General features: G+C 37.8%; 1 long non-coding RNA gene across 1 annotated transcript in view; it reads left to right on the forward strand.

The window, feature by feature from the left end:
- LOC129620696 (uncharacterized) overlaps positions 1 to 15,016 on the forward strand; it is a 57,051-nt gene extending 42,035 nt beyond the window's left edge. The window contains exons 3-4 of the long non-coding RNA XR_008698674.1: positions 1,176 to 1,502; positions 14,954 to 15,016. This is a non-coding gene — a long non-coding RNA (uncharacterized LOC129620696). The remainder of the gene's footprint in view (positions 1 to 1,175; positions 1,503 to 14,953) is intronic.
- The last annotated feature ends 2,965 nt before the right edge of the window (positions 15,017 to 17,981 follow it).

Here is a 17,981-nt window from a genome sequence, read left to right on the forward strand (position 1 = left end):
TGCTGATAAGTGGTTACGGATATGAACAGAAACATTCACATACACATATTAAGCTATGTGCATTCCTTTATAAGTAGATTTTCTGATGCTTATGGTTTAATTTTACAAAGATATCCTATAGCTATTGTTTAGTTGCTAAGTCGTGCCCTATTCTTTTGACACCCATAGACTCCCCACCAGTCTCCTCGTCCATGGGATTTCCCAGGCAAGAATACTGGAGTGGGTTGCCGTTTCCTTCTCCAGAGGATTTTTCCCGACCCAGGGATCGAACCTGCATCTCCTGCACTGTAGGCGGATTCTTTACCACTGAGCCACCGGGGGAGTCCAAGATGCACTAGAGAGACTCCTACAGCAAATGCAATATATTGTAAAATAAATAAATAAATAACGAGTTAAATAATAACCCAAAGTCATATTGCCTAGATATTTAAGTAGGAATGACATTTTTGAATGAAAGTGATTATGAAAAAGAAAACATATGAAGAAAAAACAAGATGGATATTTAGATAGAGAAGTTATTTGCTTTGGAAGAAATAATGAAAAACGGAAAACTTGCGAAGTCCCCTATTTCTCTCTGGCTCAATCACTTAAGATGACAGAAATGTTTATATTTCAAGTTTAAGACTAAATTATAGCTATTATAAACATCTTCTGAGTATATTATACAAGAAGAAATATAATTGAAAATACATAAATTTTAGAGGTGGATTCTGGTGGTGTAAAACTAGTATTGATCAAAAAGTCAGTAGACCTAAGTTCTAGATCAATCTTTCTCATACCACCTTTTTTTTTCTTTTTGCAGCAATTCAGTATTTCTTTAATTAGTTTTCATAAATAGGTAAAATAGGTCATCTAGATTTTTTTCCTACCTATACACTACCCACCCCCTACAACATAAAACACATACACACACACAACTCCCCTTTCTAAATTCATTCTCAAGAAATTCAATCAAAAACGATACGCAACCAGATATAAAATGTTTGTAAAATTTTCAGCTAACTTCTATTTTTCTTTGCTAAAATACGCAATTAGCTAGTTGGCATAAAGCCAGTAGGGTGGTGATTCTGTGCTATTTCCCTCTGTATTTCCCGAGCGTCTGTCCAGTCCCATGTAAGGACCAGTTCATGAACGACAAGTGGAGCAGAATAAATGACATTGTCTTCACCCTCCAGATCTTGTCACCCAAGGAAGAGAAGTGGATATACCATCCAGGGCAGCATGTAACTGAATGTTCAACTGTATATCATGTGATAGGCACCACAGCTTTTGGAAATAACTGGAAAAGAGTTACAGTGTTGGACAAAGAGAAGAGAGAGAAGAAAGTTGTCCAAGCAATGGGTGTGTACAGCAGTTTGAATACAAGTACAGAAGCAGAAGCAAGGCACAGCTGGGCAATAACAGAGGCTGCTCGTAGGAAGCTGTGATAATCTGACTGGTCAAAAAAGCTGTCACCTGCTGCCCCGGTTCATTCTGGTTGTGCATCTAGTTTATAACATGAGGTAAAAACGTTTGACTTTAAAATCTGTCTTTAATCGAAGGTGACAGACCTATGAAAACTGTATTATTTATTTATATTTTTATTAGAGTAGAGTTGATTTACAATGTTGTGGTAGTTTCAGGAGTACAGCAATTTTTTTTAAGTGGAGTAGGAAAACTGCTTTCAAATACAGATGAAATTGGAGAGACATGCCACACTGCTGAAGTCTTGGAAAATAAGCATCTTTTAGAGAGCTGACGGAAATCTAGTCAGGCATACATTTTTGGAAAACATGCTGATAAAATGTGTCAAAATCCTTAAGTGTTCATATTCATTAATTCAGCTAATTTTACATTTGGAATGTGTTCCAAAAGGGCAAAATGCAAATTATGTATAAAAGTTTTAAGTACAAAAATTTTTTGTAGCAATTCTTAAAATAGATAAAAATAATGATAGTAAAATGTTCAGTAATGGGTATCGATTATACACATTATACTATAGTCACATGCTGAATAGTATATAGTCACTGAAAGATTCGATACCTGGTAGAATGCACTTCCTCCTAATGAAGCATATTTTAATTTGTATATGTGTACATATACCCACACACTCAGAATAGTCATAAAATCATAACAAAAATGGAAAGGCTAACTGCTATTAATTTTGAGAAGTGGAATGAAAATATTCAGAGTAAGCATGACACTAGTTGGTTCATCTGAGTTCCTTCCAAGGAGATATATTTTTTAAAATAAATGATAATTGCAATGAAAAAATAATATTTACATATTTGTATCATTCTTCCAATAAGTTCACACTCTGTGCACTGAATTTTTCTAAAAGTAAGAACACTAATTAAGATGATATCTTTAACATACCTTGTAGTGAGAGAAAAACACCATATTTTAATTTTAGGCAAAAAAAAAATTCAAAATGGCAACTGCATTTCATTTCACTTCATTGACATTTTTTCTCAATCCTTGCTTTTTAAAGGTCTTTTTTTCCTGGGCTGCAAGCTTCATGTTCTCCTATTTGCTTCCCTTCTCTCTGCTCAGTCCTTCTGTTTACAGAAGTGGGTCTTATTTGTCTGTCAACCGTTCAGATGCTGATGGATCCTCAGGTTCTGTTTTCAGTCCACTTTCTTTAGCATTCCACACTGTTCCCTCTAGAGTTCATCCACTACTGAGGTTGTAACTACCACCTGATATCAGTGATCCTCTAGATTTTATCTTTAGCTGGACCTGTCAGATAGTTTCACATAGATGCCCCACAATAATATTCCACTCATCGACCTTGAGTTAATCTGCACACCCCTGAAACATTATCTTACTCCTTGCCTCCATTTCTTGGCCATGGTCTCCAAGTGCATAAGCTGAGCTAGAAACCTGGAAGCCATCACTGATTTCCCTCTCCATCACCTCTGCCCACTTGTAATCCATCACCAGATCTGCTGATTTTACCTCCTAAACATTTCTGGAATCTGTCAGCTCTTCTTCCATGCCAGTCTCTGGAATAAGCTTATATCAGCACATCCCTGAACCACAGCCACAGGCTCCTCACGGGTTTACGTGTCTCCAGCCTTGTTCCTTCCCAAGTTCATTCTATAAGGATTGGCCGGAAGATCATGCCTCAGCCATAAATATGAATAATTCACTCACTGACTTTAAATCCTTCAGCAGTCCCCCGTGGCATGTAGGATAAATTCCAAGCCCCTTAATGTAATTTGCAGAATCTTTCCTATCATGGCACTTGCTTTCTGAGAATGCCATCTCAAGCAGAGAACTACTTAAATTTCTATTCACACATCATACTCCCTTCATAATTACATGATCACCAGGCCTTCATATGATTATCTGCTTTTCTACCCCCAAGGCCACTTGGCAGTGGATTCCTTCTTACCTGTTAAAACTTACCTAAGGTTTCACCTTCTCAGGAAGTGTTACTGACTCAGACGATGACCAGTGGTGTGCTGGCATCAGCTCATATAAGCTTATGAGTAATGACTATTAAATTTTCAGGAATTTTGTGAGCTAAAGTAAAAGACAGCCACTAATAAAAATTAATTTAGATACATTCATGATGAATTTTGTGTTCTCTCTCTCTCATTTTAGAACATCTGTTTCTGAGGTTCAAAGCAGCCTATGTGGGAATAACCGCGTAATTACATTGTCCTGGACAATGACCCTATTCTCTAAGCCTCTACCTCTGCATCAATAAAACTGGGATGTGAATGCCTATCTCAAAATGTGAAAGTGAAACTCGCTCAGTTGTGTCCAACTCTTTGTGACCCCATGAACTATACAGTCTACGGAATTCTCCAGGCCAGAATACTGGAGCGGGTAGCCTTTCCCTTGCATCTTCCCAACCCAGGAATCAAACTGGAGTCTCCTACATTACAGGTGGATTCTTTACCAGCCGAGCTACCAGGGAAACTACCAGGGAATGCCTATCTCAAAGTCTTACTCAAAAGTTTAAGTAATAAAACACAGAAAAAGAGCTTACCTGAGTGTCCCAAAGTAAATAAACTCCTAATAAGTGGAATGTAGATGGCAACCCATTCCAGTATTCTGGCCTGGAGAATCCCATGGGTAGAGGAGCCTGGCAAGCCGCAGTCCACGGGATTGCGGAGTTGGATATGGCTAAAGTGACTTAGTTGAAGTAGCAACAGCAGCAGCAGCAACTAGCAGTTACAGGAACAGGCCATGGACGTAGCTTCAACAGCAATAGGAAGATTTCTCTTTCTCAGGCTACTGCCATCTGCCAGCATATAGGTCAACAATCCTCCTCGTCTCTTTGCTCAGTTATAGCCATAATGAATACCTGTCCTACATGTATTTATGGCATTTAACTTTCTCTCTTCTCTAGAGTTTTCTTCCCCTTCTTTTCTAACTTAAAGTCTCAAATACCATTCTATGTGTCCCAGCCCCTGATCCTTTTTTAAATCTTTTTCCTTCATTCCCTTGGTCTTAGGGAACCCTCTCTACTCCCTAGAAACGTCTGCAATCTGGAGAGGCTTACGAGCAGATTAGACTGGAGACCTGAAAGTGTCACCTTTGTCAGCTTGACTCTGATCGTGGATATCAGCAACAGAGTGAACACAAGCTGTATTTTTTATTATTATTTAATATTAAGGTTTAGTTTCAGACAGCAGCCTTCTGTTTGTAAGTAATGAGCTCAAATGCTTTTAAGCAACCTTATTATAATCTATCAAAGCAACTGCGTGCAAGTTGGCAAAGAAGAATTTTGTAAACATTAAGAATATGAAAGTATATAGCTTTCTGTGTACTAATGCTATAATGGATGAGACAGTTTTTGGACAAGTAGAGAACTAGGTTACTCTATTTATCATGGGATATTTAAAACTCTAATACCCCTCTAAAATCAAATATAATTCATGACACATAAAGAAACAGTGAACTTTTTTGTTGTTGTTTTTTTTTTAAAAACTGAAGGCTTTGAGAAAATGTCTTTTTCACTCCCAAGCTTCATTTTTTAAATGGGTTCATTTCTAGCTTCCTATTTTATGCCTCGATATGTGTTATACTCCCAGTAGTAGAGAATTGTCTAATGAAGCCAGACTTAATCCTAAGTAATTATGGAGGACACACAGAATTAAACCAAAATAGAAAATAAGACAAAGCCCTTGTCTTCCATGTGAAGAAAAATGATTGGGGTAGGAAAAAAAGAATATGAGGCAAAAGTAGGCTGTAAGTAGACCAAGAAGTGAGATCCCATTACCTATTAAGCATTTTCTCTGTATCAGTCATTGACCTAGCTTCGTTACATACTCCCCTCCGAAAAACATACGATGCAAAGATACTGTTGTCAGGCTGTTTTTTGGTTGTTGTCATTGTCTAGGTGTGAAAATTGAGACTCAGAATGATTAAACAGCTCAAAGTCTCTGAAACTGTAGGAGAGTTTTACTTGCAATACGAATTCATTTAGAAATCATTCTGAATATGTCTTAAGCTATTCCATAAACAAAATACTACTCAAAAAACAATACTATTAATACCACAGGTCTACTGCACAATAGTTTAAAAATGGAAATGTTGAATGAAAAAGAGGAATATGATCATAAGGCAATCATGCAGCACTTTCCAAATAAAGACTGACTTGGAGAATGAGAATAATGTCTGTGTTGTTTTCTAAAACAAATAAACAACAGCAACAAGGCACACTAGAAAAATCACACCTAGGACTTGAGAAAGAAATAGTTTCAGATTCTTCTAATGCTGCAATCTTTCCATGAGGTTCAGATGTGCCCCAAACAGCATTAATTCTAAATATGTATAACAGTACTATCATCACTACTAATCAATAAAAGACAAAAGATGAAACAGTGAAACTATTCATATTAATTCACAGGGAAAAATACAGTAATATTTAAGATTTATTTGAACGCAATTCAAATTGGAAATATATCATGGTTTCCTTTATCTTAAATCCTGATTTTGGCTGTTTGACTGTTCTGCAGTTCAGGAAAATCCAAAATTGATGCCTATTAAAAAAAAATTTTGATAAAACTCAAGAGAAAAACTCATGTTGTTTCCAAAAACAACTGAACAGATGATAAGGAGGCTACACCAATTCAACCTAGAGTTCATGAATTTTCTTAGACAATAGAAAAGAGGGGAAAATCATGGAATTTGAACTGAAGATCATATGTTTTAATCTTTGGAATATCAATCTATTGCAAATGATAACGGAAGTCCCATTTTCTCTAGCTCAACTATAATGGTTTTCAAAAAGACTCTGGGACAATATTAACATCTTCTATATTATGTAAATTAGAAGTTAATGAACATAAGAACCATTAGTCTTCATTCATGTTCTATAATTGAATCGATGCAATTGATTTTAAAGTTTAGAAGCACTTCACATTTCAGTAAAGCATACAGAGGCTTTTAAGACTCTGAGTTAGCTCCATAAACAAGACTATCAGATTGATAAGAATTCCCAGAAGAAATGAAACACAACATTTACTGCGCTCAGAATTCTACCTTCATGACATGAAACCCTGTTTTTTTCATAACCTCAGTCCTGACCTATTGAGAGGGTAAGTTGTGCAAAACAAAATAGACTGAGGTTTGTGTGTTCAGATGACATCAAATCTCTATTCTTTCATAAAATCACAAACATGCCCATGCCTAACACACACACACACAAAAGCAGAAACAACCGTTTAGGGACTGGAACATAGTCAGTAACATATAAAACAAGGTGAGCTTTCATTTGAGGCTGAGGAGCAATGTTATGAAATGATATTCAATGGGAACCCAGTGCCTCTTTCTGAATGATGGTGCTTTCTGCTACCCCACTGGGACTTGGGGAAGCTCAGCACTTACTGCACAGTGGTTTGAACCCTGTGGTCACATCCTATAAAGTCATCACTTTCTAAGGTCATGAGATATATGGAGAAAAGGCCAAGAAGCCTGCTTCCTGAAGCTTTAGCCAGAAAGCAACAGCGCTGCAACCATCAATTTAGTTAGAAAAAAATAAAAGAATGACTTAGAGTCCAATTTCTGAACAGTGGTTTTTCTTGAATTAAGCCTCGCTTTAATGAAAACAGAACCCTGCCTGATTGGATTGGTAGTTTTCTCTTTTTATAGATGCCAGTGATTTTCCCCAATAGGTACTATTTCTCTGAAGTTTAATCGTCAAAAAGTAGCAGTTCACAATTGTCATCGAATTGGTTCTCTAGTCACTTTATTTTCCCCTTTTCCCCTTTTCCTCTTACCACCCGGCCACGGAGGAGTCTAAGGAGAACAGAGAGTTAAAGTTACGGAATTTGACCATCTGGCCATGTCAAAAACAACCATAAATTCAAGAGGTTTTAGCTTCTGTATATTCTACAATCTCTATTACAAAACCTGATGAAAGGGAAGATTTTTTAAAATCAAAATATTTCTAGAGGAAAAAATCAACACTATCCTGGTTAATAAGAATCACACACACACACACACACACACAGGCCTATACATGTAAATGTTACATAAAACACATTTTTTTCTCTTTTAACTATCTTTGCTCAATGTAAAGTTTCACCAGTTCCAAAGGATCGATATTCAGTTTGTACAAATAAGAGTCTATACTTGAAGCCACTAGCTACAAGGTTTCCTTCAAGCTTTGTAAAGGCCATCTCCCCAGAAATATGAGGAAGGAAAAGTATGGAGTTATGTCAGATATATGCACCCAGCAAGCAGAAAAGGAAATTATTTCCCCCGCCTGCCTGCCCATACGTTACTGACAATGACCTGGGCGTTCACAGCCACTCAGAACTCAAGTGCCCACGCACTGAGATTCCCTCAACCCTCCCAACTGCTCAGGCCCTGATAGTCCTCACAGCAGTGCGAGGCTACACCCCTCAGATTTAAACCACACATCACTTTTTCCTTTCATTTCTGGGCAGCCGCCCAAAGCCACGCAGCAGGTGCTGCCTCGGGAATGTCACTGGCTAATAAAAGTATCGTAACATAACACAGAGACAGTGGTGTTCTCTTTGGATGCACTTAGCTTTTCTTGACAGATTGCATTCCTAATAAGACCATGTCTCAAAGCTCCAGGCAGAACAGTATATGTGTTTTATCATTAAAAAAAAAAAAAAAAACACTCAATATGAGTTTGGCTTGGGCAATGAACTCCAGTTCTGGGTGACGGGAATTCAGGAAGCACTGTACAGTGTTAAAGGAGGAAGGTTCAGGCAAAGTTCTTCAAAACGCTGTGTTCTGCATTCCTCTGGTGCCTCATAGAATGACACATTAATTGCTTTTCTAAGTGGGTTATGTGGGGATGATATAAAGAAAAAACAGCTTTAAGGGAGTGTGAGTGATTTAAGTGATTCAGTTCAATTCAAGTGACTTCAAGGGAGTTAGAGAACAGAAAAGTTAAATGATGTAAACTAAAGGAATCAGAACCAGGACAGTAACAATTTTGAAATTAAATGCAGCAACTTTGGGATCTGAAAGCTTTGGATTTGAGGACTAGATCCTGTATCTGCCACCAACATCATGCTTACCTGAACAATCATTAGGTTCATGTTTTTCTGACACTCTTCTTGGGACTTTGTTTTGAAAAGAGAAAGTGAAGTCTCAAGAAAAAATAACAAGTTGGATTATTCATCTTAGGACCAGATATTGTATTCCAGAAAACTATACAATAGTGTGCATACCAGATATGGATAATACAGCGCTAAAAATCAAAGAGAGAACTTCTATTTTCAGTTAAAAACTGGCCTGAATTGTTCTATCCTTATTTTTGCTTTTCTTTGGGGGAAGATGCTCTTTGGGTTTGGGTCAAGGGCATAGGAAGTGATCCATCAAGGCCCGTACAAGAGATAGACTTCCACACGGATTCATTTACATCTCAGGTCAGGTCATGTCCTGCTCAAAGCATTATTGTTTCATGCAATGAAAGATTTCAGAACGTCGCCCACGGGAACTGAGTAGGTAATATTCCTAATTGAAAATACCATCATTACCTCTCAGGCTTACGTGAGTTACATCCCAGAATTATCCTTTCCTCTTTCAAGAGGTAAAAAATAACTGACGTAAAAGTCGCAATGTGCTTTTGTAATAGCCAGGCTCTTAAGCATCTGCCCTGCAGCTGTCTCTCATTTTATGATCCTCATTTACAGCGAGTGTTGGTAAGAAGCCTGAGCATGTGCTATACGCTAAGATTTTATACTCAATAGCCCATGGATCCTTTCAACCTGGTAAAAGAATTGATTTTATATTTTTAGATGAAGACCTTTAAGACCTGAGCAGTTAGTAACTATCCTTAGGTGTAGAACTAGGTTTTGGATCTACGTCTGACACAAAATCTTATATGCCATGCATTACAGGACACTTCTTTTAGCACAAAATGTGTGGTAAGTTTCTCTTCTTAATATATGAATTACCATACAACAGAATCCATTGCTTGAACTTATCCCTTACTTAGAGTTGTTTTTTTTTTTTTTTTTTTTTTTTTCAAAAGAACTAAATTAAGCTGAATAAAACCCAAAGTCACACAAATCTCAGAAGGCTTAGGGATTGAATGGAAGTGGAAACCATGCCAAGTTTAGCACAGCCCACTCTAAACCTTCTGGGCAGTAAGTTTACAGTGCAGATTGAGTCTTTTAAGATTCAAGATTCCTTGTATGTATTTGACAAGCTGTGCTGTCCTGCCTGGAAGTGGAAAGGCACAGAAAAGAATTCTTTGGACATCAGAAGGCTCATAAACAGGACAATATCAGGTAGTTTTATTCCTTTTACGTGTACTCTATAAAGGCTTTTAAATCTAGTGTCATCGTTCACTGGGTCTGCAAGATACTTCTTTTTCATAATCATTTCTAACTAGAAGTTTCAAGACTCTACTTATCTATAAATATTTTCTTAAAAATTGAGATACAAGCAGACAAACATTAAAAAAATTAAGAAGTATAGAGGGAATTGTAGTTTATAAAGAAATGGAATACATTTAGGAGGAGCTGGTAGGGTGTGTTTTTTTTATTATTATTTCACGTGCTATCTGGTAAACCCCAAACCCAGCCCATCCTCTCTTTTCCCAGTATTTTAACCTGGACAGTAGTTGAATTTCAGCTACTTTTCATTTTAAAGTCTTTGGTTTGACAAACTGAGCTTTGTGTCCTATGAAAACAGCTTTTCTCAAGAGATTTCTGGTACTTTCTGATTCTGGTTGGACTGGAAATACCACAAAAACAACTTTCCTTATGGTATTTTGGCACTTCGACCATCAAGACCAGATGGTACACAGAAGTGCAGAGGAAGCATTGAATATGAATAATGATACATTTTAAAAAATCATCCACTCTTCTTTAACTTTATTGCATTTCAGATGAAGGTTCATGCCAATTTACACTCTGATCTGAACATGTTCATCCATTTCCAATGCAGGAAAACTGGATGGCAAGGTTGTAGAATGGTTTGGATTTAGCAGAATTCTTACTCTTGGTTTTGCCCCTTGAGATTCAAATCCCCACAGTAGTACCAGGAGGCAGACCCCTAAAATGTGGTCCTCAGAAGTGTGAGAAAGATTGCAGATGTAGTCATAAATGTGTCAATCAAACTCAAAGAAAAAGAAAAAGCATCATTTTCATCCTTCAAGAACAATAATGTGACTGTAGGTGAGCATTAAATTTAGTCACAAATGTGTCCAACATATATTTGGCGCAGTGTGTGCTGAGTTACTAAAAGTAAAATGCAACTAAAATATGAAATAGGGTGTCTTATAGTTATACAAAAGAGATTGAAAAGGTGCATTGGATGATGTTTGTTTTTGCTTGTCTGTATTCCTTTCCATTTCTGTCCCAGGATATGGATTCTGGGGAAGTAAAAAAAAAAATTCAAGAGCAACTTATTCTTTCTAAACCATTTATGAAAAATAATGGAGACAAATCTAAAGTCAATCTCCTGTACTTTCACCTCTGACAGAAGTGCTAATAAAAAGAAAAAAAAAAGTAGCTGGTAGTTAGGTAAAAAGACCTAAGATTCAATTAAACCAAAACAAAAATCAATAGAAGATTGAGACTAGATATTCTAAGTTACTTTTTTTTCCCAAAAATGTGTTGCTTGGAACAATGAATTCACTAGATGTTATGGCTTTGAGACATGATGGGATAAATCAAGAAAGTTTTTATTGGTTTCTTTTTACAAGATATGTTGGGACAAGGTATATTCTCCAAGAGAACAATAAACTGAGTAGGTTTTCCAATCATTTTATGTCTATGGAATCTTCTTTACCAGGGAGTACCTTGTAGAACTAATGACCAAAGTTTTAAGTATTAAAAGGATAACCAAGTTTTAAAGATTCTGAGGTCAACATCCTATTTCCATGTATGTGTGCACGCTTAGCTGCTTCAGTCACATCCGATTCTTTGCAATCCTTTGGATTGCAGCCCTCCAGACTCCTCTGGCCATGAGATTCTCCAGGCAAGAATACTGGAGTCTGTTGCCATGCCCTCCTCCAGGGGATATTCCTGACACAGGGATCGAATCCATGTCTCCTGCATTGCAGGTGGCTTCTTTACCACTGAGCTAACAGAGAAGCCCCCTATTTCCATATGGCTACATATTTAAAAATCTTGATTGCAAATCCTTAGCAAAGAAGTAGTAAGTAAAGTTCTTCATTTCTTCTTGTTGTTCAGGCACTCAGTCATGTCTGACTCTTCATGACACCATGCACTGTAGCACACCAGGCTTCCCTGTCCTTCACCATCTCCTGGAGTTTGCTCAAACTCATGTCTATTGAGTCGGTGATACCACCAAACCATCTCATCCTCTGTTGTCCCCTTCTCCTCCTGCCGTTAATATTTCCCAGCATCAGGGTCTTTTCCAGTAAGTCAGTTCTTTGCATCAGGTGGCCAAAGTATTGGAGCTTCAGCTTTAGCAACAGTCCTTCCAGTGAATATTCAGGACTGACTTCCTTAAGATGAACTGGTTGGACCTCCTTGCCATTCAAGGGACTCTCAAGAAGCTTCTCCAGCACCACAGTTCAAAAGCATCAATTTTTCAGTGCTCAGCTTTCGTTATGGTCCATCTCTCACATCCATGACAACTGGACAAGCCATAACTTTGACTATTTGGACCTTTGTTGGCAAAGTAATATCTCAGCTTTTTAATACACTGTCTAGGTTTGTCATAGCTTTTCTTCCAAGGAGCAAGCGTCTTTTAATTTCATGGCTGCAGTGTTTAATTTCATTTCTTAGGTGTTTAATATTGTTTTGATAAAATATTTTTAAAAGATCCAAGTTCAGGATTAAATCTGACAGGTGCGGTTATCTCATATTCTTTATCAGAGACCTGAGAGCAAGAGCACATGGTGGACATCAAACATCCACCAAGCCCATTTGTCAGCAGTGAAAGCAGAAAAGAGAATCCCAGATGCCATTGCTGTATCAGTTTATTTCATCTTTGATAATTACTTTTTATAATCAAAGTTGAGCCTTCTCTGTGCTTCAGTTATTAGTATCACTGCTATAAACAATACAGATTCCTGTCCTTTTCTTAATGTATAGGAATGATGAAGAAAAATAAAAGCTATCTTAAGTAAAATCTTCCAGTAGAGATAAATTACTAGCTTTCCTTGTGGTAATCTTTGATGATACCAAATACAATTTTAATAAACAGAGATTATCAAAAGTGAATGAATATTAAAGAAGGAGAAATTTTCACTTGGTAGTTGTTCTTTTAATTTTGTGTTACAGAGAACAAACGAAATATTCCTACTCCTTTAGATTCACCAGAAAAACACATCTGACTACCAAAAAGTAAAAATAACTCTTTAGAGAAGCTTAATCTCATAAAAAAAAAAAATCTTGTCTCACACCCTGTAATGTTTTGATAACAAAGGTATTTTATTATGGATATCTGGAAATGAAATGCTTAGTTGCTTCATACTAGCTCTTGTGAAATGATTTGATTTTTTTTTAAATTTAATTGAATTAGGTTGATTTATAATGTGTTAATATCTGTTGTACAGTAAAGTGTTTCAGTTATAACATAAATATACATTCTTTTTCATATTCTTTTCCATTTTGATTTATCACAGGATATTAAATATAGTCCCCTGTGCTATATTTTAAGACCTAGTTGTTTATCCATTCTATGCATGAGTTTGCATCTGATGAAATGATTTGCCCACTATTTAATTCAAAACAAAATTTAAAAGTGGAGAGCTTTTTGTTGGAACTTTATTAAAAATACCACCTTTATTTCAAGCATAATTTTGTTTAATAAGATGATATTTCATTAGCAACTTTCCTAAAGGATGTAAATAGTTACAAAAAAAAAAAAAGTGCTCCAAAACAATAGGATTTTGTAAGATTCTGTTGATTGATTTTGTAAGTCATGTATTCAATGACCTTAAGTAAATTGTCTTGACTGATTTGTCCAAATGTACATGATGAGACATGAGGAAACTTTGGATTTTCATTCTCTTGAGGACAGGGAATATGATCAAATGTTGGAGGTGTGTAAAACAGAGTTCTCAGTTTCAGAACTATTGGCATTTTGGGCTGGGTAATTTTTTGCTGTACAGGGGCTCTCCTGTGTTTAGCAGTATCTTTGACCTCAACTCACTAGGTTTCAATAACTCACTCTCCCACCAGTTGTGACAGCAGAAATGTCTCTAGACATTGCCAAGTGTCCCCTGGAGGGAAATACCGTCCTCAGTTGAGAACCACTGGTCTTATTGTCCTCTTTCGACTTGAATTTACAGAGAACTCATTTATGGAGTTCTGGACACAATTCCTGTGTTCCTTTTGGCCTCTTGGAGTTTATAGAAAAGGCAATGTTTTGAACACTTTCCTAAGGTTATTTACTTCTACTCACATTTAACTTCACTTTGCATTGTTTCCAAGATTTGGTTGTCACTTGTTTTTAAGTTCACCACGGTATAATAAGGATCTTCCATAACAATATCCTTGTACTCTATAGCAGTCCCTAAGAAAATAGAAGTTGTTTCATTTCTGAATAACAGTGTACTCTAATGGACAACTTCTCTGCCCTCTAAGTCTTTGGACAGCTTCTGTGTTTTTAAATGTATTATTGGTACAGATTTTAAACCTATAAATAAAATCAACACTGAATATTCAACTTTGATCACATCGAGGTCAAAGCCTATGTTTTTTCCTAAGACCTTTGAGGTCCTCTGTGGTCAAGACCTAGCTAACCCATCTCTCCATCTCTTTCAGCACCTTGTCTCACAAATCACACTAAAGTGAGACACAGTTCATGCCATACTCCTTTTCATTCTCATACCTTGATAACTTTGTTCCTGCCATTTTCTCTTTTAGGACTAAGTTTTTTTTGTTTTGCTTTTTAAATTCTTTTTCTATTTATATACATAAATGAACCACACATTGTGCATTAGCTGAACACCACAAATTCAAGTACTAAAATGTTTGTATAAATTGAAACTACTTCCTCCACTTGCATAGAATTCAAGTAAAATTCTTTTAAGACCATTTCTTTTTTTCAGTTTTTGTTTTCTGGTTTCTAACATGAAACTACATAGAGCTGATTCCTAGAAAAGTATTTAGAGTTTTCAGGGAAAATAAATGGAAATAATTACATAATTGAATTTCAAAATCATCAAGAATCAAACAGACACACTAAAGCGCAGTTATCTGACATCACCAAGACCACCACAGATAGTAATTAGGATGGGCAGATGAGAAATAATTTCTGATTTTTCAGTGTCTACTTCACCTTAATCCAGGATATCGGGATAAATGATACGTATATACCAGCTGTGATCATTTAAATTGTTTGCTGTTCTTGCTTTCTTTGTCTAATTCATGTATTTGGATGTTTTCGTAAACAAAACAAGTACCCTCTAGCAGTTGGGGGAACTAACCCACCCATGGTTGTTTTTAAAATGAGCGGGTGGTGGACGGTGGTTTACGAGCTGCTTCTAAGAGGTGAACGGGAGTGTGTGACTATTTTTCCATCTGTTCTTTTGTGATTTACACAGATTCCATGCAGATAAAGAGGAGCTGCTGTATCTGACAGGACTCCCCATGCTGCACTCCAAACAGCAGGGAAGGCCACCTGCTACTCTCCAACTTATGTTACATCAAAGCGGCCCGGACGGCTCACCCTGATTGGCTGACAGCGGGTCTCCCATGGCAAATGCCTGCCGGTTTCCACAGAAAGAAATTAGCAGGCGCCAGACCACTGAAACATCACCCAAGGGGTCGTAAATTTAGAGTGCGAGGGGAAGGTGATTATCTAGTTTTTCTTCATTGATGTTTTCGAGTTCCATGTGTTTTCTCAACTAGCCTTGGTAATATTTTATATTTTACCTGCATCACCTTTCCCTCTTATATCTAGGTATCTCAGAGTGCGACAGAATACTCCTAAACATGATGGGGAAAAATATGAAAAATGCTCTAAAATGAGATTTAAAACAATGCCTTTCTCTTTTCCTGCTGTCATTTTCCTTGAGGACTCAGACAAGGGAATTTGATGGTTTTGTTTCCTTTAGTTTTGCTTTTGCATTATTTTGATTTACTTAGCAACAGTCATCTTAGGTGTGAAGAACTAGAATGGAAAACCTTGGAAACTGAAGTGGCTATTGACTTTTGGACCTAACGTATCCAAGGAAGGACGTGCAAGTCCCCAAAGCCGCAGTCTGCACAATTCCACTCAGACGATGGCCCCATTACTAGCTCTAAAAGTGTCTTAAGGGTGTCTTCCTCTCAACGGCTCTGAGATATTTCATTTTCCACCCAAATAAGCTGATCAGTTATAGCAACAACTACAGAGATCTTGGGTGACTTTTTTTTTTTTTACCACTCTTATGTGAAATCAATCTGGAATAATTTTAAGACATACAAGCTTTATTAATGCATGTATGACTCATGTTGTCCCAAAGACAAATTTACTAAACTCTTTTAAGTTTAGCCAAGTGATGGCATATGCCAAATATCATTTAATATTTAGAATCGTCCTTATAATGGCTTCTCTGTTTTCAAGAGTATATTCAAATTTCCTGCCAATGAACTTCAACCACCAGATTTAATTTTCAGGTACAAGTTGGCTCCCCTAACTGCTAAAGAGTAGAAGCTTCTCTTTCACATAACTTGGTATAAGAAATATTTATTGAATACCTAAACTCATGGATGGGCTTCCTGTGTGGTGCTAGTCGTAAAGAATCCGCCTGCCAATGCAGAAGATACAGGAGACTCGGGTTTGATCCCTGGATCCGGAAGACCTTCTGGATGAGAAAATGGGTACCCACTCCAGTATTCTTGCCTAGGAAATCCCATGGACAGAGGAGCCTGGTGGGCTACAGTCCATGGGTTGCAAAGAGTCGGGCACGACTGAGCATACATGCATAAACCAATGGATAAGTAGAGGTATCTAAGTGGTAAAACTCTGCAAGAACATGCTTTGGTGTTACAATTGCCCATCTATAGTAATTCATTTCAATCCAAACATTTAAAACTATCTACTGAGAGTTAGACTCCTAACCAAGACTTGTCAAGGGGCAGATGTTTCTGCCAAGTTCAAATTGTCCAGATCCCTAGAAGGAAGTACGGCTTTGTCTATGTCACAGACATCCCCTCTAAATTCCTAAGCCGCCTCAGAACTGGCAGTGCCGCCTGGGGCTGTGTGTCTGCCCAGAGAGGCTTTGGCAGAACCGTGAGGCAGCTGCGGATGCAGGCGTGGTGCAGGTGCTCGGGCGGTGGGCTATGGGAGAAACTTACCGAGTCCCTCCCCTGCTTCCCGGCTCACATGTGGTCCTTGCAAAGATGGGCTCTTGAATAGCTGGAGATGAAATCAGTCTGGAGAGGAAGCAGCAGGAACAGCAACAAAAGAAACTCAACCTCCATAAAGGCGATTAAGGAAACGTCACTTAAATAAGAGAATAATTGAACACATTAAATAGGTCATTACTGGACGTGGAAGGGGACCATCAGGCAACCCTGGGATGCTTTTGGAATAGGAGCCCGAGTTAAGCAGAACTAGTGAATGAAACTGGAGGAAGCCATGGCAGCAGAGAATTTCACTTCTTAAGGAAAGTCTTCACTTTGCATCTTTGGGGAGTTCACAAAGGTGGCCCTGGTGGGGAAACAAGGAGTGTGACATTCCTAGAAAGGGTTTCACCTGCAGACTGTGGCAAAGGGGCAGAGAGAGGCAGATTAAGGAAGCTGGAGATATCAAATGTATTTATGCTTTGTGAGATGAGTGTTAGTCCCTCAGTCATGTCTGACTCTCTGTCACCCCATGGACTGAAAAGCCTGCTGGGCTCCTCTGTCCATGGAGTTCTCCAGGCCAGAATACTGGAGTGGGAAGCCATAGCCTTCTCCAAGGGGGTCTTTCCAACCCAAGGATTGAACCCAGGTCTCCTGCATGCAGACGGATTCTTTACCATCTGAGCTATCAGGGAAATAGAGCACTGAATTTAAGGGATGAGAGAGATTAAGATTAAGAGGGGAAACTGAGGGTGCCAAGTGATTTTTGTCCTGTAAATGAATCCAAAGTAAAAGAATTATACTATTTCTAAGTGTCAAAAATCCTTGAATGTATTTATTTGTTCTTAGTAGTTATTTTGAACATTCTAAGAAATTAAAAAATCAATTAAAGAATATCCAGTGAACACACATTCTCTCAGTCTGCTTTTAGAGTCCCCCACTGAACACAAATTCGATATTTGAATTTTTAACCCCCTGCTAAGCTGTGGATTTAAGGTCATGTGTTCCTCTAGCAAAAATGTGTCCATTTCCTGGACTAAATCTCATCCTTGGCAATGGCCCCCTGCACCCTGTGGTGATGCTGTAGGATTTGGAATGTCTGTTTGTGTGACAGCCTCCTGCACCTGGGACAGTTCGGGGGGTGCCTACCTGGGAACAGTTAGCAGGGGGCGGACAGAAACTCAGCCGGGTCCTGGAGCATCTTCCCCAGTGGTGCTTATCTGCGGACCATTCCTACCTGAAAATGTCCCTCTGTTCTCTTTGGAGAAGGAAATGTTGCCATAATTTATTAGTCACAGAAAC

The sequence above is a fragment of the Bubalus kerabau genome, chromosome 10, assembly GCF_029407905.1.
Source record: "Bubalus kerabau isolate K-KA32 ecotype Philippines breed swamp buffalo chromosome 10, PCC_UOA_SB_1v2, whole genome shotgun sequence".
In the NCBI taxonomy this organism is placed as follows: Eukaryota; Metazoa; Chordata; class Mammalia; order Artiodactyla; family Bovidae; genus Bubalus; species Bubalus kerabau.